This window comes from Rhinoderma darwinii, chromosome 3 (assembly GCF_050947455.1).
Source record: "Rhinoderma darwinii isolate aRhiDar2 chromosome 3, aRhiDar2.hap1, whole genome shotgun sequence".
Classification (NCBI taxonomy): Eukaryota; Metazoa; Chordata; class Amphibia; order Anura; family Rhinodermatidae; genus Rhinoderma; species Rhinoderma darwinii.
In genome coordinates this window covers 25,516,538-25,539,339 of record NC_134689.1, presented here as the reverse complement: position 1 = coordinate 25,539,339, position 22,802 = coordinate 25,516,538, and the positions used below count along the sequence as shown (strand labels likewise).

General features: G+C 44.6%; 1 protein-coding gene and 1 long non-coding RNA gene across 2 annotated transcripts in view; one reads left to right on the top strand and one right to left on the bottom strand.

Annotated features, from left to right (window-relative positions):
- Positions 1 to 14,700, bottom strand: part of TNIP1 (TNFAIP3 interacting protein 1) — a 58,165-nt gene extending 43,465 nt beyond the window's left edge. The window contains exon 1 of the mRNA XM_075856148.1: positions 14,593 to 14,700. The gene's annotated coding sequence lies outside the window, so the exon portion shown is untranslated. The remainder of the gene's footprint in view (positions 1 to 14,592) is intronic.
- A 197-nt stretch (positions 14,701 to 14,897) lies between these two features.
- Positions 14,898 to 18,460, top strand: LOC142750927 (uncharacterized). The gene is made up of 3 exons (XR_012882638.1): positions 14,898 to 15,088; positions 15,285 to 15,350; positions 18,365 to 18,460. It is a non-coding gene; the product is annotated as an uncharacterized LOC142750927 (long non-coding RNA).
- The last annotated feature ends 4,342 nt before the right edge of the window (positions 18,461 to 22,802 follow it).

Here is a 22,802-nt window from a genome sequence, read left to right as displayed (position 1 = left end):
CCTTACATTGACGTGGTTGAGGCTGTGCTGCAATACCAGACAGTGGACAGATGTGGCACTGTTTCTGGAATAAGGCAGCCATGTGTTTCTGACCTTGTATGTCCCCTTTGAAAACCAAGTAGACCCTGAAAAAATAGGAATCTGTGCGGATTCTCATACGTTTTAATTTGGCCTTTTTTTTTTTATTTGATGTAATTGTTATCTTACACTGAATTTATTATTGAACCCCCCCCCCCCCCATGTGCAAAGTTTTAAAAAAAAGGGTATTTCCTAACTGAAATCAGAATTTTTTTGTTATTTTTTTTTTAGAGAATCTAGCTGTAGGCTAAATGAACACAGTCTTCTATCTATTCTCCTTCCCATCACAGGTCAATTCTGTGCAACTTACAGAATAACTATTTTATTCAGTATTTGCCAACAAACTGTTCACACGTGCTACAAATAGTCTGCTTAAAGGGGAAACAGTCTGCATTGCTTTCCATAGGAATCTACATTGATATTAGATCTTAAACTACAATGCAGAATCTAAAATCGAACATGTACCTGGCCAGAATATGTGAACACATCTCGAATAAGTGGAAACCTTCTCCCATGACAAAGATTAGCAGAATGGGTTGTACTGAAAAAAAACAGTGACTTTCATCGGAGCGACACCATTGTATGCCAGAGTTCCACCAAGTCAGTTCCTTGTCCATTACATGGAGTGGGATATTGTCACTGACCGCATCAAGCTCCATCTCTCCTAGCAAAAGCGGTCACAGTAGCTTGCTGTTAGTGCACGCTGAGGTAGGGTGTAGGGCGACACTGCTGTGACTACTGGGCAAGTGTGTAGCAAGGAGGTGCCTATGCCTACTGAGGAAGTGGAAGGTCTTCTCTGACGACTATGGAAGTGGAGGGGAAAGCGTGGCACACAATATTTTACTACTTGAGGGGAGGGAGGCCCAATTTTTACTACTAGGTGGCAGGGGAACTGCTGAAACTACTAAGGGAAACTCTGTTCTGACTACTGGGGGGGGGGGGGCAAAATCTCAAGTGATGTGTAAGGCCAGGCTTGCACAATCTCCGTTACAGTGCAGCCCTATAGCATATCATTGCTGGCTCCTAACTTTTGGAACTGGCTCTTAGACCTTATCTCTTTGTCTGGGTCTGAGCTAAGAGGAGGCACAGATACAGGGGTATTAACAGAAAGATATTTTCCAGTCCCCTAATGGATACTTCAGGAGATGCAAGTGCATCCCCCAATTAAGCGTTATTTACCGGGGCATCTGTAACGTGATTTGATGTAAATGCATCTGGCCAGGTGACAGGTTCCCTTTAATTCTCTGTTACTACTCAAATATTGTCTCTAGTGCATGAGAAAATTTCCCAAAAGTTTTATACACACACATTTGGGACACTTACTGACAACTTTTCATAGAGAAACCTAAAATTTTAATTTTTATTTTTCCTCTAAGGCAAGTACGTTTAATCACTGTAGATTCCCCTATTCAAGAGTAAAGTAATAGAATCGGCACATCGTAAGAAGACGACAAAAGTTTCACTTCTACAGGTCTTTTTTTAGGTGGGATTCTCCCCTGTGATCATATAAACCAACAGACTGATGAAAGCCAAAAGTGTAAAAAGTAATAAACACACGGTAAATCATATGACACGATTATTAATGTCTGTCTCCTGCCGTCAGTACCAAGAAGACAAATTAGTGGTAGGCTGTCACGGATCACAGATAACAGAACAGAGGCAAGAGGAAGCTGGGAATTCCCAATTTTGCTGCTTTGTCTATTTTTAAAAGGGTCGACATATCAAACCATTAGAGATGACAAAGTGTTGGAATTAGAAGGAAATACATTTTAATCTGAGGTCACTCTAACGACTTTGTGCCAGATTACACGGAGGATGAATGCACAAGGTATCCTTAGGAAACTTCCATGAAAGGATATCTAATGTACAGGGGAATTCCACCTAAGCTCAATGGCGCTCGACCACAAACACTGTGCTATATATTCAAAATTTTGTACATCCAAAATGAGTTAGGCTCCATGCTCACGCCCGTAAATTTGATCCGCAATTAAGGACTGTAATTGCGGATAAAAATATGGACACATTCATTTCTATTGCCCACGGACACTTACAGGAAGGTGTCCGGGCCGTAGAAAGCATCCTCAAAAAATAGGACGTCCTATTTTTTTATTTTACGGAACGTGCTTCCTTACTTTATAATGGGAGAATGGCCCGCAAATGTGGGTGACTGTCCGCGGCCGGCTGTAGCTGCAATCACGGACCGGGATTACGGCTATGGCTGTGTGCAGAGTGCCTTAATTGGGGGGGGGGGGGGGGGTCTGCTGTTTAGGCCCCTCAGCTATTAGCCAGAGAGTGAGAGTAGAGCAGCTACAAGGAGTCTTTCTTGCTATGGAGGACCCAGCACATCCATGCATTAGATGGACAGCCCATTGATGTCAATGTGAACTCTGTAATGCTTTATTTTCCCTGTGGGGGTGCTGCAGAGGAGATGAACAATTGCTGCTTTTCAGGGAGGGAAGAGGGGCTTCTAACAAAAAGGCACTGTCAAAGTGGATATAAACGTCTTGACAAATACGGGTCGAAGCTCTGGGACCCACACCTATAATCGAGAATGGGGGTCAAACCCCCTTCAATGGACCCCCGTTTCACTTGGAGCGGTAGCCACCGATTTTAGGCTGGGACTAGGGAAAAGGGAGCTGCGCACTCAAGCACTGCTTGACCGTTTCTGTAAGGGTATGTTCACACGCACTATTTACGGACGTAATTCAGCCGTTTTACACCTGGAATTACGGTCGAAAATACTGCTTGAAAGCGTCGGCACACATCTGCCCATTCATTTGAATGGGTCTTACGATGTACTGTGCAGACGGTCATTTTTTAAAAAAGATGCCCGCGTCAAAGAAGTGCATGTCCCTTCTTGGGACGTAATTGGAGCAGTTTTCCATTGACTCCATAGAAAAACAGCCTCAAATATGTCCGTAATGGACGCTGCGAAAAACGCCTGCACATGCCATTACGTCTGAAATTCAGGAGCTGTTTTTGCCGTAATTTCAGCCGTAACGGACGTGCACGTGTGAACATACCCTAACTCCCATACAACAGAATGGAGAGAGCCCCACTCCACTAGTCCCCGCATGGAATCTGTAGTTTGCAGCCACCACTCCAGGCATTCTTAATGGCAGGATCACACACACCGTCTTGATGCCGTTTTTGGTTCAGTTTTTTTTTCTCCCAAAGTCAGAAGTGGATACGCAAGGAAGGAAAAGTATTAAGAAAATACTGATGCATCTCCTTTCTTTTGTGCCCACTCCAGTGCTTTGCTCAAAAACGGCATCAAAAATGTTTGTGTGATCCCGGCCTAAGGCTGGAATCCCACATGTAATTTGCAGGGCAGTTTTTAATGCATCTTTTTTTAGCCAAAGCCAGGAGTGGATCCACAGAGAGAGAAAAGTATAAAGGAAAGACATATACGTTTCCTTACGGTTTGATCCACTCTTGGATTCGTCTCAAACAAATGCATCAAAAACTGCCATGAAAACGACATGTGTGATTGAAGCCTTATTTGTAAACCACATTCAAAAACGCACAGAAAAGTTAACTTGTTAGTGGATTTTGGAAGGAAACTAGTGCTGTACAAGTTTCCTACTCCATAAGGAAAGGTACAGGTAGCTTCATGGACAGATTTCATGATTTTAAAAACTGAACTGAAATTTATCAATTCGGTTTGTAGGGATAATTTCAGGATCATTTACATTATATACAAGGGGTTGTTTGCCTTGAACAATCCCTTTTTGTAAGGTTTCCCAAAAATAGGCTGATCACAGAGGGAAACCATGCAATCAGCTGTGGGGGAACCTGGCAGCAAGTGTTCAGTGCCCCTACAGCGCCACCACAGGAGAAATGGAGTATAAAGCAATCCTCAGTGAAACAATTGGGTTGTCCATCTAATTCACAGAATAACTGGGTCCTCCAGAGCAAGGGTTGCTCTTTATAACCGCTATCCACGCTGGTTAATAGATGAAGGTTTCGAATGAGGGACTCCACCCTCTACTAACTCAGAATTCCCTAATACGGTTTTTGAAAATGGGTTTCCTAAACTAGACAACTAATTCAACCTTCTTTCCTGGAATGTTTGTACTTTTATTCTAGATGGAAGACAAAGTTATAAGTAGAGGGCTTATAAGAATGGCCTGATGGACCATCACAGCAACAAGTATCATGCCGCCCTTTTATTTTAGCCAATGTAATTATGTGAATCCTTGTGAATAGTAACGGGTGCTGGGACTTTTATGTGTCATAATGATGCCAAATCCGTGGTCTCCTTCTCTGGTTTTTCTGTGAACTTGCGCTGCCGTCAGATATAGTATTCCAAAAATGCTGGGGATTTCACATACTCCATCCTCTTAGAAATCATTTTAGTTTCCGAAGTGTTATTACAACATACAACCACGAATAAGGAATTTAGTTTTACCTCCAGATAAAATTAAGGGATAACACACTAAGGCTGGGTTCACACGAGCACATTACGTCCGTAACGGACGGACGTATTTCGGCCGCAAGTCCCGGACCGAACACACTGCAGGGAGCCGGGCTCCTAACATCATAGTTATGTACGATGCTAGGAGTCCCTGCCTCGCTGCAGGACAACTGTCCCGTACTGTAATCATGTTTTCAGTACGGGACAGTAGTTCCACGGAGAGACAGGGACTCCTAGCGTCGTACATAACCATGATGCTAGGAGCCCGGCTCCCTGCACGGTGTTCGGTCCGGGACTTGCGGCCGAAATACGTCCGTCCATTACGGACGTAATGTGCTCGTGTGAATCCAGCCTAAGCGTGGCCGCACACATGGCGATGTCCCTGACACCTTTGAGAGGTTGGCTGTCCACATTAAATAATAATTCTTCAAAATTATAGGAGGAAAGGCAACAGGGTTCCCTGTATCAGCCATCCGATCTTATCATAAAATACAGCACATTCGTGTAGTAATATTATATGAGGGAAATGCCACGTAAAATTACAATAAACCTGGAAAACACCATGGACAAAAACATTTCCATTTAAAAACATATAATAAAAACATTCCATTCAAAACTGTGTGTGCCATCCTAGCCTAGATCAGGCCATTCACAGCTTATTCAGACGAACGAATGTAAACTCAGATGTGAAAAACTGCAGTTTTTCATGTTCGAGTCGCACCCGTGTGGGACCCATTTTCACGGATCCCTCATAGACTTGAGTCTATTGAGGGATCAGCGAAAAAAAACAGACTAAAATAGAACATGTCCTATTTTTTCACAGGCCCTTCACACGGTCCGTTAAAACAACGGCCGTGTGAACAGCCCCACAGAAATACATGCAGCCGTGTGGCACTGTTAAAAAAAACGTCCGTCACACGGGCAACATAGGTTTGTCTGAATTAGCCCTAAGGCTGAGTTCACACCTGCGTTGGTGTGTTCCGTTGTTCTGCTCCGTCACAGGAGAAGAACAAGGGAATAACAGAAACAACGGTACCGTTGCACAACAGACACCGCCGGCGGCCGACACAACCCATTGACTTTAAAAAGGCTCTGTCACCATATTATAAGTGCCCTGTCTCCTACATAAGGAGGTCGGCGCTATAATGTTGGTGACAGCAGTGCTTTTTATTTAAAAAAAACGATCTATTTTTACCACTTTATTAGCGATTTTAGATTTATGCTAATGAGTTGCTTAATGCCCAAGTGGGCGTATTTTTACTTTAGACCAAGTGGCCGTTGTAGAGGGGAGTGTATTTGCGCGTTTACTCCACGTGCTTATTTTAACAATCCAGTTTAGGTGTCGCTACATGCAGTCCGTCTGCTCAGTTGGCAGTGTTTGGCAGACACAAGAATGTCAAGATTAGGCAGCCCCTTTTTAGATAGTGCCACAGTGCCCTCTGTAGATACTGCCATACACCCCCTGTACATGGTGCCACAGTGCCCCCTGTACATAGCGCCACACCCCCCCTTGTAGATAGCGCCACACCCCCCCTTGTAGATAGCGCCACACACAGCCCTTAGTCGACTACGCTACTGATTCCATCAAAACGACGGAACCCCTGCACAACTCAGACAAACGGAAATCATTGGCACCGGATCCGTCACCATTGAAAGTAATGGTGATGGAAACAGAAACCTCTGGTTTCCGTGTGTCAGTCAGGGCTCCGTTCCGACAGAAATCTCAGATGGAACGTAGCAACGGAGCCCTAGCGGAGACGTGAACGAAGCCTAATATGTGCATGTTATAACATATGATACATTTGATTGGAGTATAAGGCCTAGTTCACACTGAGTTTTTTTTCATGTTTTTTTACACGAAAAACGGGCAAAAATGCCTCCCATTGATTTCAATGGGAGGCAGAGGCATTTTTTTCCCGCGAGCGGAAAAACCATCTCGAGGGAGAAAGAAGCGACATGTTCTATCTTCGTGCGTTTACGTCTCTGACCTCCCACTGACATCAATGGATGGCAGAGAAAGCGTATTTCGCTGAGAAAAACGCCACAAAAATCAGCGTGCAGGCAGAGCTAAATCTGCCTCAAAATTCCAAACGGAATTTTGAGGCAGATTTTCCTCCTGCAAAAAACTCTGTGTGAACTAATAAGCACTAAGTAAATATAATCATAAATACCAAAAAAGCATAATAAAATGACAGTGTTTCTCTGTTGGTGGCCTACACCTAAGGCCTCATGCACACGACTGTAGCCATGTGCACGGCCGTGATTTCCGGGTCAGCCGGCCAGGGACTGGCAGCCGCGAGCCGCCCCAAATCGCGGGCTGTGCACATGGCCGCTGCCATTATTTTCAATGAGCCACGGTCGTGTGCATGGCCCCATAGGAATGAATGGGGCTGCAATTCTCCCGTGGATTTTCGGGGGACGTTCGTGTGCATGGGGCCTTAGTGCAATGATCGCCTTCAACATCATATGGACCCTACTGCCACGAAGAGTCCTTTATCGAAGTATAAACCATTCCTGCAAGCCATATTTGTTAAGCGCGCTCGACCATAGGCATGCTTAATCATAGGCCGCCCTCGCCCATAGAAATTCCATCTCTTTTAGTTTACGCGATTGTTAATCTAACTGGTAATTTGTACATAGAGAGCACGTTTTCTCATCTATCACAATGCAACTGCATAATTTGACAGATTTGCAATTCAGGACACTGGGAAACCGGAAGATATCCCTTGTAGGAACGGTTATGGCAGCCATATTGGTAATCACCCTACTTTCCCAAAAACAGGTATAACCGTGAGGTGGTTGAACAACCTGAGTGACATCTCAAGGACATAAACAGGTTGTCCAAGATTAGAAAAAAAGGTTCTAATTTTTTAGTGAAAACAGGAACTGCATGATAATCCAGATAAAACCCAGATTGGCGTCTAGAATAACGCGCTCATTCGTACAAAAAGTCAACTGAGGTCAGTGCATTACAAAACGCCTGTCGTATGGAAACTTTTACAAGATAATTCCAACCATAATCCTTTATTTTCCCCATAAGTAAAGCGGAGAATGATGTGTAAATGAATTTTTCATGTTGGCAAAATAAAAACAATACTGCGCCATAGATCCCTATTGTTTTACTACAGACAGATTGTTATGTTTTCCTTCAGACAAAGCCGGGAAAACCAGCTCAGTTGACTGGGAAGTTGCCAAGTGTGTGGACCCTTAGGCCTTATTCACAAGTGAATGGCCGTTTTGCGTCCGCAAAAAATGGGCCGTTTTTCATTCATATGACGGTCTGTGTTGCGTCAGTGTGGTTTCCGTGTGTCATCCATTTTTCTCGTCCGTGTATCTCCTCTGCAAGAACTAACTGCCAAGCAACGGATGTGTGAAAAAATGGTGTGGGGGGTGAAGTTTGGAGCGGGCTTATGCACGGAGCCCGCTCCATATGCTGAAGGTGTCAGCTGTGTATTACAGCTGCCACGCTGCACCATCCGGCAGGGCGAGCGATCGCTCGGTTCCTGGCCGTTTAACAATAGTGACCACGGCATCTAAGCTCTTAGGCTGGGTTCACACGACCATGTTACGTCCGTAATGGACGGAACGTATTTCGGTCGGAAGTCCCGGACCGAACACACTGCAGGAAGCCGCGCTCCTAGCATCATACTTATGTACGATGCTAGGAGTCCCTGCCTCGCTGCAGGACAACTGTCCCGTACTGTAATCATGTTTTCAGTACGGGACAGTAGTTTCACGGAGAGGCAGGGACTCCTAGCATTGTACATAACTATGATGCTAGGAGCCCGGCTCCCTGCACTGTGTTCGGTCCGGTACTTGCGGCCGAAATACGTCCGTCAATTACGGACGTAATTAGTGTGTGCACATACCCTTAGAAAGAGGGGACGGCCCCCTCCCACAGCTCATCGGCCTTTCACGACGCAATTGCAGGGCGAGGATGGTTGTCATTGCAGTCCGGGGGTCTAATGAAAACCCCCAGGTCTGCCTCTGTTAAGCTCTGAAGCCTATGCGATTGCGCTGTTCCTGGCCGTTTAACCCCTCAAATGCTGCGGTCAATCGCGACCGCTGCATCTGAGGCGTTAGAAACAGGGGGGCGTCCCCCTCAGACAGCTCATGGGCCCCCTCTGGCAGGGCTGAACAGAAGCCTGTAAAAATGACAGTATACAGCAATACATTAGTATTGTGGCTCATATCCCCTAGGGTGACAAATAAAAAGCGTAGAAAAAAAAAAAAAAAAAAAAGTTTACGTTTTTAGTAGTGATTAAAAAAAAATGAAAAGCGCAAAAAAAATTTTTTTTTAGATGTACCTAAAAAATGGTAACAAAAACTACAGCTCGCCCCGCAAAAAATAAGCCCTCATGCCGCTCAATCAACGAAAAAATAAAAGGTTATGACTCTGAATACGGTGAAAACTCCATCAAAACAATGGAGGAAAAGCAGTTTTTTCCAATTCCATCCCACAAAGAATATATTTTCCGTTTCCCATTTCATTATATGGTACTTTACATAGTGCCAATAGAAACTGAAAAAACAGAAGCCCTCACAGCACTCCGTTTACGGGAAAAAAATAAAAAAAGTTATGGCTCTTGGAAGGCGGGTAGTGAAAAATGAAAACGAAAAAACAAAAAAATTGCTTAGTCCCTAAGGGGTGAAGCGGGCAGCACACGGACGTGACATGATTTCATGTGAATAAGGCTTTAGGGTACATTCACACGGTGCAGTTAAAGCACGGTTTACTACCTTAATATCTCGGCAAAATGACAGTTCTGTCATGGTTTCACGAAAATACTGCAGTGTTTTACCGATGATTTGCGATAGTCGCCGTAATGAACACTGATTTGACCGCGTAAAAAAACGGCACGTCGGAACAGAACGCCATTTTTCCCATTGCAATCATTGGGCAGATGTTTGGAGGCGTTCTGCTTACGATTTTTAGGCCCGAAAAACGGCCGAAAATAAGCCGTGTGAACATACCCTTATAGGGCAAGGTGACCAATTTGATGTAATAGAAATCAGCTCACCATGCACTAAATCCTTGGAGAGCTTGTATTTATACACATCAACCAACCTCTGAATGCACTGCTGCAGTGTAAAGAATGGGGGAAGGACAGGTCATAAATAGGAAAATTTATTAAAATTTGTGTTATTTTGTTTTTTTTATTTCTATCGTATGTACATATCAGACGTCACAGACTATTGTTGTACAATTATATTCATGGTTACCGTGTCTCGATTTCTACAGTACTTTGCACTGGTTGTGAAGAACACTGTGCCAGGAGCTGCGTGACGTTTGTGCCACAAACATTCACATAGTTATACTCGCCACATGGTGTGAAGAGATCCCTATCAGCGCTGTCACTACAAACCACACCACAAAACAGATATAGGTAAAAAATAAAATAGACCTTCTACACCAAAGTCACATCTCTTTACACGCCGAACACGTCACCGTACATGAGGTGAAAACAACCTCAATCAACAAACAGAACTAGACGCAGGATTAAAAGTCCCGGAAGCGAAGATGTGACAAGTAGTTTGATGGGGTCCCCGTGGTATAGCTGTCCTGAGTCGTTAAAAAAAACAAAACCCCTTCACACGGCTTATTTTCAGCCATTTTTCAGGCCGTAAACCCCACCGAGAAACGGCTAAAAATATGGAGGCTGATTGCCTCCAAACATCTGCCCATTGATTTCAATGGGAACAACGACATTTCGTTCCGACTGAGGGTATGTTCATACGCCTAATAAAAAATGGCTGAAAATACGGAGCTGTTTTCAAGGGAAAACAGCCGCTGATTTTCAGACGGTTTTGAGCAACTTGCGTTTTTTACGGCTGTTTTTGAAGCTGTTTTTCTATTGAGTCAATGAAAAACCACTCCAAAAAACGTCTCAAGAAGTGACATGCACTTCTTTCTACAAAGCGTTTTCTTATGCGCCCGTTTTTTACGTGGCCCGTGAGAATGGAACGCCGTTTTTCCCATTGAAATCAATGAGAAGATGTTTGGAGGCGCTCAGCCCCCGCATTTTTAGCAGTTTTTCGGGGGGTTTAAGGGCCGAAAAACGACTGAAAATAGTCCATGTGAATATACCCTAAGGGCTTGTTTACACGAGCGTGTTATTCGTCCGTGCGACGCGCGTGATTTTCATGCGTGTCGTACGGACCTATAATAGTCTATGGGGCCGTGTAGAAAGCCCGTGAATTTTGTGCAACGTGAGTCCGTTGCAAAAAACTGACGACATGTCCTATATTTGTGCGCTGTTCGCGCATCACGCACCCATTGAAGTCAATGGGTGCGTGAAAACCACGCATGTCACAAGGAAGCACTTCCGTGGGGCGCGCGTGATTCGCGTAGCAGCAGTGAAAAGGATGAATAAAACAGAAAAGCACCACGTGCTTTTCTGTTTACAAACATCCAAACGGAGTGTTAGAATGATGGCGGCTGCGCGAAAAGCACGCAGGCACGCATCATATGGTGATGACACACGGAGCTGTTAAGTGCCTTTTGCGCACGCAAAACGCCGCATTTTTTGCATGCCCAGAACGCACACGCTCGTGTAAACGAGGCCTAAGTATCAGCGACTCCTGTCAGGCACATTTTCCATTAATACCACATCCATATGCCATATAATTTTCCCTGCAGCGGACAAAAACAAGCGATCACAGAGACTTCAGTTGCTAGACGCACCGCGATTAACTGATCGTCGTGTTGGCTTGGGCCTTATACAGACGAGCGTATTTCACGTCCGTGTGCTGTCCGTTTTTTTTTTCACAGACCCCACACGGCTATTCAGACATGCGTTGTTTTTCACGCAATGTGTGTCCGTTGCGTGAAACTCACTGCATGTCCTATTCTTGTGCATTTTTTTCGCACCACGCGGCCCATTGAAGTCAATGCGTGAAAAAATGGACAGCACATAGACGACATCTGTGTGCTGTCCGTGTTTTACAAGCAACGGTTGCTAAAGAAATGATGAGGGAAAGAACCCACCTCCTTCAGTTTTTTTTGCGGACGTAAAAAAACGTGTGACATACGCACATAAAAAAACGCACACGCGCACTATACACGGATGCCAGACGGAACTGCAAAGCAAGAAAAACACTGCATTTTTAACGCGCAAAACGAACACGTGAATAAGGCCTAACTTTTAGAAATCAACTTTTTATAATCTTATAATACGGAATCTGTCAGCAGCGTTGAGGCCTCAAAAGCTCTGACAGAGCGATGCAGGGGAGGGGGAGGGGGAGGGCATTGTTACATAGTTTTGGTTCTGTTCTCGCAAGGTTCATGACCGAGAAAATTGTATTTACTTCCCCCGGCGCCGCGATCACAAGTGCCACTAAGGCCTTATTCACACGGTTGTGTTCGGTCCTTGGAGGCAGGGACTCCTAGCAGCAGGAGGCAGGGACTCCTAGCATCACAGATAACTAAGATGCAAGGAGTCCGCACCCTGTACGGTGTTCGGTCCGAGAAACATGGCCGACATACAGCCCGTATCTCATTGACTGAACACGACCGTGTGAATGAGGCCTAAGGCGGGAACTTGATGAATAAGAGCTCCTGCACGGCACGCTGCCAGTCCCGGCCCTCTGCACTGAGTGACGGCTCTAGCGGTCTCCTGATTGACCGCCAGAGACATCACTCAAAGCAGAGAGTGGCATTTGCAACCGCCGAATTGGGGGAATCAAACGTCCGTTTCATGCAACTTGCATTACCGAGACAAAAGGTATATGTACAATAATCTCCTCCTCCGCTTTATCGCTCTGTCAGCAGTTTTGGGGCCTCAAAACTGCTGACAGATTATTTTTAAAGTGTTCCAATTTTTTTTAAAAAATGAACAGAATAAAGCCACGTTCACATGTGGAGGGGCCCATAGGCAGACCGCAGCGCAAAAAAAAACACATCAAAAAGAAACTGGTCTCGAAAATATATTTGTAGAATTGCGTCTATGTAAAAACACAACTAAATGCAAGGTTAACCTTAGGGCCAGTCACATCATCATGTCAAGATAAGGCTCTGTTCACATCTGCGGCTGTCATTTATGATGTTCTGCTCCGCCATAGGAGCAAAACAATAAAAATGACGGCAGTGATGGACCCGTCGCATGACAGACACCAATGGCGCCCAACGTTTTACTGGACAGGAGTGCTGCATGTTGCACTATTGAGTCTGCCATTTATGACCGGACACGCAAAAGAGGCTCCGACACGTGTGTGAACACATCCTCAGTTTGGACAGCAAAAAAATTGCCTATGTTTGACAGGCTTAAGGCTCTGTTTACACTAGTGTCATGGTTTCCGTTCATAACAGAGCCATGATGACCACTGTGATGGATCTCTTTTCAAACAGATCCCAATGAATCATGACGGTTTCCATTGACTTGATGGGGTCAGACAGGTTTCCATGACAAAGGATAGCACTGCAGACGACGCAATTATTGGCATAAAAACTACACCCCTGATGGAAAGGCAAATACAAAAAATATATATATATATTTTACAATGGAAATCAATGTCTTCTTCCTAGCCGAGTCTTGGGACGTAAGTTTCAATTAGTTACAGAGGATCGTCAGCTCTCCTGACATGTCTGTTTTAGTAAATGATTGTATTCCCCATGAAAAAACAAGTCTGGGACATATTTTCTTAGAACTCTGTGTTGTGCCATTCCTCTGTTATTCCTCCTAGAAATTTATGAATAAATGAACAACTGGGCGTTACCAGTTGGGGGTGTGTCTCTACATAGACTGACACTGTCCAATCACTGCTGACAGAGTAAGGCCGGATTCACACAAGCGTGTGCATTTTGCGCGTGCAAAAAACCCAGCGTTTTGCGCGCGCAAAAGGTCCATAACAGCTCCGTGTGTCAGCAGCATATGATGCGCAGCTGCGTGATTTTCACCATTATTATGACACTCTGTTTGTAAACAGAAAAGCACATGGTGCTTTTCTGTTTTCATTCATAGTTGACTACTGTAGCGCGCGGCATATGGAAGTGCGTCCGTGTGCGGTTTTCAAGCACCCATTGACTTCAATGGGTGCGTGATGCGCTAAAAACGTATAAAACGCGCAAATATAGGACATGTCGTGAGTTTTACGCAGCGGACACACGCTGCGTGAAAATAACTGACAATCTGAAAGGCCCCATTGACTAACATAGGTCCGTCCGAGGCGCGTGAAAATCACGCGCATTGCACGGACGTATTATACGTTCGTCTGAATAAGCTCTAAGACTGAGTAGGGACACGCCCCTTTGTAAAGGGGATTTTAACACCCAGTTGTCAATTTATTCATACATTTCTAGGAGGAATAACAGAGGAATGGCACAACACAGAGTTCTAAGAAAAGATGTTCCAGAAATGTTATCCCTTAGATACGTCATAATTTACGGAATGGTGCAGATCACATTTTCGTGATCACTAGAAAGAAGCGGTCAGAACTAGTAAAGTACAGAAGCCCCTTTTTTCCTCCACAGCAGCGCTCCCGACTCGGAGCTGGTTGTCAGAGGTGCCCACTACATTCCAGAGATAAGTGGGTGTTCGAGTGGTCGTTCAGTCAGATAGTGATGCCATATAATCAAGACGGAGCACATATATAACACGCATGCTGCGACTTGTAGTCCTACGCTCAGATCTATAGCAGCCAATCATCCTATATTAATCCAATGCAGGCAATGACACGGCTTTATTGATACTCAGCCCACGACGAGAGATACAGATTAGATAGTAAATTTAATCCCGCATTTATAAACAATACCACTGGGATTATGTATATACAGCGCGGTCACACCGGTATACAGGAAAATGACATCAATGATACAGATGAGTGAATTGTTTCGCCAGATTCAAATATTGCCAATTTATAAATCGCAATGGAAGAATTGGTCAAATTGATTCGCCACGTTTGTCGAAACATAGTATTATTATAAACTATAGTATCAATATCCTAATTTATCATCAATCGCTGACACCAGCCCGAATAAACAATGTAACAACAAAGCAACAGAAGAGTTCACTTTACAGATGGAGCAGAATTGTTTGCAACAAGATGAATGTGATATAACCCCAAGCAAAGCCAATGCATCATAAATAAAGCCTATTTACCTGTTACTTGGGCTCTGCCTGTGCGATCAGCAGGTTCCCACATCCAGGAATTATTACAATGCGACCACCAGTACAGGCACCACTTCCTACAACAGAGACCTGGAATTTCCCCAGCTGAGATCAGCCAATCAGCGCACGTGATTCAGCAGCAGCAGCTTCAGGACCGCCTATCCGCTAAGCTGTCAATTACTCCAAGGATACGCCCCCTCCCGTGGTTATCATTCACGCCCAGAACACGCCCCTCCGCTGGTTGTGAATCACGCCCAGGACACGCCCCTTCTGCAGTGTGCGGCAGCGGAAGCTCCTGCTGCGTCTTCTCGCATGATAACGCGACACTTTGTCTATAGCGCACTGTGCAGACAGGAGCTGATAATAAATTATATAATAACTCGTTGCAATTGCAGTTTTGTGATTGCAGAGGCTAAAAAAAACACTGAGTTGTCTGCAAAAAACTGAGAACTAAGTTTATAAACCCCAGCAATCCCTGCAGGTCAAGGTAAAAAAAATAAAAATGTGCAGGTCATATACCGGATCCGATTATTGGCCATTAAATACCAATAACCAATCAGCCGCAGATTGATCCATTTTTTCGCCAATAGTCGGCTATAATATACAGTCTATGGTATGTACGTGACCGTTATATGAAGTGATGCATCCTGACAATTTTTTTTCTGCGTTTATGGTGGAGTCAGATTTGCCCCATGCGAAGATTCGGACAACACCGTCGGTCACCCATCTGCCGGCCTCTTCAAATCAAGGTATAGGTTTTGATGGATAACTGATAAGGTTGTCTGACAGTAGTGTTGACCGCGAGGGCACCAAACACCTAACCCATAACTATGTTTGCACTGTATGGCGCAATTTATCTGGGTATTGCCTAACACTGGGCTGGATCCATGAGCGATAGGTTATCATACATTGTTTAAGGGCACCCGACGGAACCTGTTGACTTTGCTATGTTCACACTGAGTTTTTTGACGCGGAAACCGCGCCGCAAAACTCATCAAGAACGGCCTGAAAATGGCTCCCATTGATTACAATGGGAGGCGGAAGCGTCTTTTCCCAGTCTCGCGGGAGAAAGAAGCGACATGCCCTATCTTCAGGCGTTTACACCTCTGACCTCCCATTGACATCAATGGGAGGCAGAGAAAGCGTATTTCGCTGCTTTTTTGCCTGCGGCGCTCAATGGCCACGGGCGAAAAACACTGCAAAAATTGGCGTGCAGGGAGAGGAAAATCTACCTCAAATTTCCAAACGGAAATTTGAGGCAGAAATTCCGCCTGCAAAAAACTCTGTGTGAACCCGGCCTAATGGGTTTCTGTCATGATGTCTCGTTTTTCCAGATCTGCGACGAAGCCTCTAATACAGGTGTGAACTGCCTATAATAGTGCAGCATGCGAGGCGTCACAAAGCAACAGAAACCTGACTGTACAGTGTCGAGCGTAACGTGTGCACTTCCCAGCATGCAAATCATCAGTGCGATTTCTGTACCGACCTTTATCCGGCAAGGAGTGCTGGGATATTTCAGTTCTGAAGCCTTGCATAATTGTAAGGCCTTATTCACACGAGCGTGTGAACGGACTGTTTCTAGCACATGACTGTCCGTGTGGTTACGGTGTGTCATCTGTTTTTCACGTCCGTTATTCTCCCCTGTAAGCACCTCCTGGTTTCATTTTTCCTTTTTTCTACATTTCTTAGCAACTGATCAGTGAAAAACAGACCGCACACAATTTTTTTCGCAACGGACACACGCTCCGTGAATAGCCACATTAACTTGTATGGGTCAGTGCCAAACAGCACATGGACGAGAAATACGTTTGTGTGAATGAGGCCTTAATAGCGCAAATGAGTCGTCCGATGTTCAGGGACACACCCCTTGGCAAAAAATGTATTCATACTTTCCAGGAGGAATAACAGGAGTACTACAGTCCTAACAAAAAAAATAAAAATAATCATCTAGAATTATTTTATGGGTAATACAATTATAATATATACAATTATATATAATATAATAAAAGAAACGTTTATTTTTGACCGAGTTTGACCACATATCCGGTGGATATGTCATAAACGTCTCATGGGAAAACCCCTTTAATTCTATATGTAAGGCTTTGTTCACATCTCGTTTTTGCTTTCAGTGTGAGGTATACGTTAGGAGGATTTCCCAATGTATAGTATACCTCCGAATGAAGGCTGTGACGTATGCCACTGAGATCGCAACCAATCACAGTGCAGCTTTCATTTTTCCAGAGGTTCCTATTGAATGGCAGCAAGCAGTGGTCTTGAAAACCATGAAGAATTGATACAGAAAGTATATTGAAAAATTGTCTACATTTTCATTATACAAGGAATGTCGGCAGCGCGTCCCCCTGTTTACACCGGGAGACGCGCTGCCGACAACGATCATATTCCTTGCTTCATAAACAATACGATCAGCTGATGAACGACTGATCGTTGCCCTGTTTACACAATGTTTGACCGCTTATTGGCCCATGTAAAAGGCAACGCTTTCACGTCCCCCGTTGGTCTCTGTGCACACAGCCTCCAGCGATAACGTGTCGAGACATGTAAACGCTACAAGCCTGTGATTGGATGCAGCGAGCACGTATCGACACAACACGTTAACCCTGGAGGCCGGGTGTACAAGGGGCGAGGGAAACCTTGCCGCGGAAGGGCCAGGGTAGGTGAGTATCGTGTTTTGTTGTGTTTTTTTTTTAGACTTTCAGTATAGTTTACTTATTTAAGCCTTATTCACACGGAGGTGTCCGTTTTGCGCGTGCAAAAAACGCTGCGTTTTGCTCGCGCAAAAGGTCCGTGTGTCATCAGCATATGCTGCACGGCTGCGTGATTTTCGCGCAGCCGGCATCATGTTGACATTCTGGTTTTATGTTTACGTTTTCATGTGAGCGATCAGCCGCTTTGTTTCTGTTCGGCTTTTTCCGGAAAGCCCATGTAGCGAAGTACGGGCTCATAAACTTTCTATTGCTACATGGATTCCCGGAAAAAGCTGAAAAGAAACGAAGCGGCTAAGTGGTCACACGAGCGCTCCTGCTGCATCGTTTTAGCGACTGGTGGGGGTCTCAGTGCTCGGACCCCCACCAATGAAAACTTCTGACATGTCACTATAACATATCAGAAGTTTGTTGAACGTCTAGTTACACTCTACAACATACTATACAGATATAGCAGAGCTATGTAGTCAAACATTTGGTACTACCCATTATAATATCTTGTGTTAGAACTATATATTGGTCTCGCTGCTTGGTAAAGTGTTCACTTTTCATACACTCCGCTCTGCTACTTCTGCGTAGTTACAGATTTCTATCATTATAACATGAATATCCCCCGATAACTATACAATAACGTCTGCACTGAAGGTAAAACAGCTTTTTTCTAAGACAACCAGTCTAGCGAGCTCGTACAAGGTTGCCACTATCATTTGCAAATGACAACAAAGAATGACATTCGGGATTTTCCCTGATACACTTCTCATCTAGAAAATATGTTAATGAATGGCTGTTCTTATTGTCCAGGGCGACCTTAAAAACGCCATTAGCACTCAAAAACATTTTCCCATTTTTCAAAAACATAGGAGAGGTTAAACCATCTCTCGTTAAAGTGATCGTATCCTGTTTTGCCGGTCATTCATTAAAGGGAACCAGCATTTTAATCAAGCCAGCAATACCTGGTGGAAGTGGGTGAAAAATCATTGTCATCTAACCTATAAATATGTTCTAAGTAAGCTCTGTACTTTTAGTATTCCGTTTTTCAGTGGTCCCGCGCCGTATGCAAATGAGCAGGACTTCCGGAGAGAAGAGAACAGGAACAAACTTTGGACAGCTGCGACCATTGAGGGGTCAGGCGAGTTTAACAGGTAAGATGTTGATGACAGGATCCCTTTAGGCCTCGTGCACACTTTCATCACCGTTTTCACGGCCGTTTTTGACGGGTCCGTGAGCCCGTTTTAGCGGCCGTGTGATTTCCGTGTGCACTCCGTGTTTCCGAGCGCCGAGCATGGTACTGTCCAGGGTGCTGAAAGAGCAGGGTTGTTCAGCGCTAGTCACAGTACAGGGGGCTGAAAGAGTTATTGGGCTGCACTGATCGGCGGTAACTCTTTCAGCACCCTGGACAGTGACTAGCGCTGAAGAATGACCATGCTTGGCGCTCGCAAAATACAATTTATGAAATAAAAAATAAAAAAATCAGTTCATACTTACCCAGAACTCCCTACGTTTTCCTCCTGTCCGGCCTCCTGGGATGACGTTTCATCCCATGTCACCGCTGCAGCCAATCACAGGCTGTAGTGGCGGTCACGCAAGTCTGGATGACATCAGAAGGCCGTCCTCCAGGGATGACGCTTCATCCCACATGACCGCCTCTGCAGCCAATCACAGGCTGCAGCGGCCTCTGCAGCCAATCACAGGCTGCCGCGTCATACAGGAAGGTTGGAATGGAGGAAGAAGAGGGACTCGTCACCAAGACAACGACTGGGGTACGTATGAACTGCTTTTTATTTTATTTTTAATCAGCAGCCTCTCTTCTCTATCAGTGATTGATAGAGACAAGTGGCTGCCGATTAGTGTAATATATCTGTAATGTACTTCTGCCCGCCCGGCCATTGCTAGGCAACGGCTCCGTCACACACGGACGGCACACGGATGCTTTCCGTGTGCCTTCAGTTTTTTTGACGGCCCCATTGACTTGCATGGGCCTCACGGTCACGGAATCTCGGACCAAAGTAAGACATGCTCTACTTTAGATCGGAACGGAGCAACGGGACCGTCAAAAAAACTGAAGTGTGCATGGCCCCATTGAAATGAATGGGTCAGGGTGCTAGCCGTCAGAAAAACAGCTAGCACCCTGAAGAAAAAGACTGAAGTAGGCATGAGGCATTAAGGGTATGTGCACACACACTAATTACGTCCGTTACATACGGACGTATTTCGGCCGCAAGTTCCGGACCGAACTCAGTGCAGGGAGCCGGGCTCCTAGCATCATACTTATGTACCACGCTAGGAGTCCCTGCCTCGCTGCCGGACAACTGTCCCGTACTGTAATCATGTTTTCAGTACGTGACAGTTGTCCTGCAGCGAGGCAGGGACTCCTAGCATCGTACATAAGTATGATGCTAGGAGCCCGGCTCCCTGCACTGTGTTCGGTCCGGTACTTGCGGCCGAAATACGTCCGTATAATACGGACGTAATTAGTGTGTGTGCACATACCCTAAAGGTTCTGTTTGCTTTGGACACATTTTTTTGTTAAAGTCCCCTGGCGATAAGCCGATCATAGGTTGCCCAGCTGCTGGGACCCCCAGTGATCAGCTTTAATCTGTGAAGAAATCCAGCAGCTAGTGTTCTATTTCCCTACAGCACTACCACAGGGGGAATGAAGCATTACACAGTTCCCTTTGCAGTTATTGAGCTGTCTGTGTAATGCAAGGTCCTCCAAAGCAAAAAGTGTTCTTTGTAGCCGATCTCCATTCTGACTAAGGGCGGATTTACACGAGCGTGTGCGTTTTGCGCGCGTGGCAGCAGCGTGACAGCTCCGTGTGTCATGTTCATATGGATGCGCGGCTGCGTGCTTTTCACGCAGCCGCCATCATTATGACACTCCGTTTGGATGTTTGTAAACAGAAAAGCACGTGGTGCTTTTCTGTTTACATTCATTCTTTTACTGTTGCTGCGCGAATAACGCGCGTTCCACGGAAGGGCTTCCGTGGGGTGCGCGTGATTTTCACGCACCCATTGACTTCAATGGGTGCGTGATGCATGAAAAACGCTGAAATATAGAACATGTTGTGAGTTTTACGCAGCGGACTCACGCTGCGCAAAACTCACGGACTGTCTGCACTGCCCCATAGAATTGTATAGGTCCGTGCGACCCGCGTGAAAACCACGCGGGTTGCACGGACGTATATCACGTTCGTGTAAATCCGCCCTAAGGCTGTGTTCACACAGTTTTTTGCAGGAGGAAAATTCCTCCTGCAAAAACTGCTCCAGACGTTTTGTTGCACAGTGGTTTGACAAAAACTAACTGAAAATGTCGCTTCTTTTTATCGTGATGCGGTTTTTCCGCTCGCGGAAAAAAAAAAACTCGTCCGCCTCCCATTGAAATCAATGGGAGGCATTTTCGGACGATTTTTGACGAGTTTTGCGGAGCGGTTTCCGCGCCAAAAAACTCGTTAAAAAACAGGGACTAATAGATGAGAGTCCCTCTATTAACTCAGGACTCCCAATAGGGTTCTGTATTTGAACATGGATTTTCTAAACCAGACAACTCCATTACGGGCTCTATAACACATCACCTCTTCAATCAGATATGTCATAAAAGTCCGATCTCTGACTCCCACCAATCCTGATTATCAATGGAGAATTGACCATGCAAGCAAAGTCATTGTCTGTTGAAATTATTTTAGGGGACCTGGATTTTGTCCCAGGTTACAGCAGTTCCATTGTTGGACAGGTAGTGGCATATATAGGATGAGACTTTGGGCCTTTACGAGGCCCATTTCCCTTAGCTTTGTTTAGTTAAACCACATTTTGCACCATTCACCATTCTAGATTATTCTATGGTTCCTGTATTAGTATGACAATTTCAGATTTATGATAAAGTATTCAGTTCCCAAATTGGTTCCCCTAGTTATTCTATGGGCATACGAGACGTGGTTTATTTAATAAAAACTTTGCTGTTATTTACCATTGGATTTGATACCTGTGCGTCCAAATTTTTTGTTTTTCTACTTGTGCAATGATACTTACAATATGGCCTATATATTCTGTAGCATACACATTTAATTGTATCAATTTGGGGATTTTTTTTGTCAATTTTCACAAAAAAAAACCTTGTGTTGACATGCTTAGAAAAGCAACAGTGACTCTTCGGGAAAGTTAAGCTCTCTACTTGCAAGAGGGAAACCCCATTGATGACTTTATGGTTTGGTTTGCAGACAACTCCAAAGATTTCCCTTGTGACACAGGACAGGATAATCCAATCAAACCTGGGATGTGATCGGATGTCCGTGGGGCTGAGAAATCCCCCAAAACATAGAATATAAACAGTATTTTTCTAAAAAATATAAACCTTTGGTCATAGATTAAGAATATTGATAGATTGTGTAATAGTTAAAGAGTAACACTAACCAGATATGAACAATCTCTGACCGGAACAAATACATATTTTAGTCCCTGGGGGGCAGTATTATAGTCCGTACTTATCTAGTGCAGACATTCAACTTTAGGCTGTCAGTTGAGTGGACTTGAAAGCTAAAAATTACTTTTCTCAGACAGGGTTATGGACAGTTGTCACTCTCCTTCCCCCTCTTGACTTCGCAGTTCATATACAGTATGTTTACTTAGCAGAGGGTGACAATGAGCAGTAGCCCTTTAACCCCCTACACTTTGCTAGCAATCCCCAGTGTTGGAGTAAGAATTTTTTTCACTTGGGTAGAGTGTGGAGGGTGTGTATTCTGTGCAGTCATGTGTCACTCCCTTCCATTCGCCACTTGTAAATTAGCAAGAGGGGGCATCTGGAAGTGGCAATGGGCCAATTATTGGGCAAACAGAATGTTCGTTCTCAATCATTGCCCTGTGTAAACAGGGCAACGGTCAGCCAATGAACGATCAAACGCACGTTAATCGGCTTATGGTATCGGTTATGCAGCCGAAAATATTATCATTGTTGGCAGCACATCCCACAGGGAGACGTGCTGCCGAAATGGCAGAAATATATGGGGACAAGCGATTGTAGTATTAAGCGCTCGTCCCCAAACGTGCGCCAATCAACAAGTTGTCTCGATCGGTGATCGTTTACACAGCTCACGTCAGGCCGTGTTAGAGGAACCTAACACATGAATGCAGAATTTAGACTACACAGAGGTTTGTTTGTAGTCTGTAACCATGGAGATACATAGGCCTACATAGAAGCTGTATACACAAAATGGTAGGATATTTTTAATATTGGCAAAATTGCTTAATTTCTCTGTTTTGAATGCAACGGAGCAATAAAAAGGGGTTGTTAGAATATACATAATCTTTAAGTGTGTGTGCAAATTATGGAAATACAGAAAGTGCAAACAAAATGTAGAAATCTTTTTTGAAATATTTTTATTAAGTAAAATTCCTTTAATCCAGCATCAATGAGACCTGATAGGAGCTGTTTTATCAGATCTCCCGGTTTATGAAATGGTCAAAGAGTAGTATACAAATCTAATT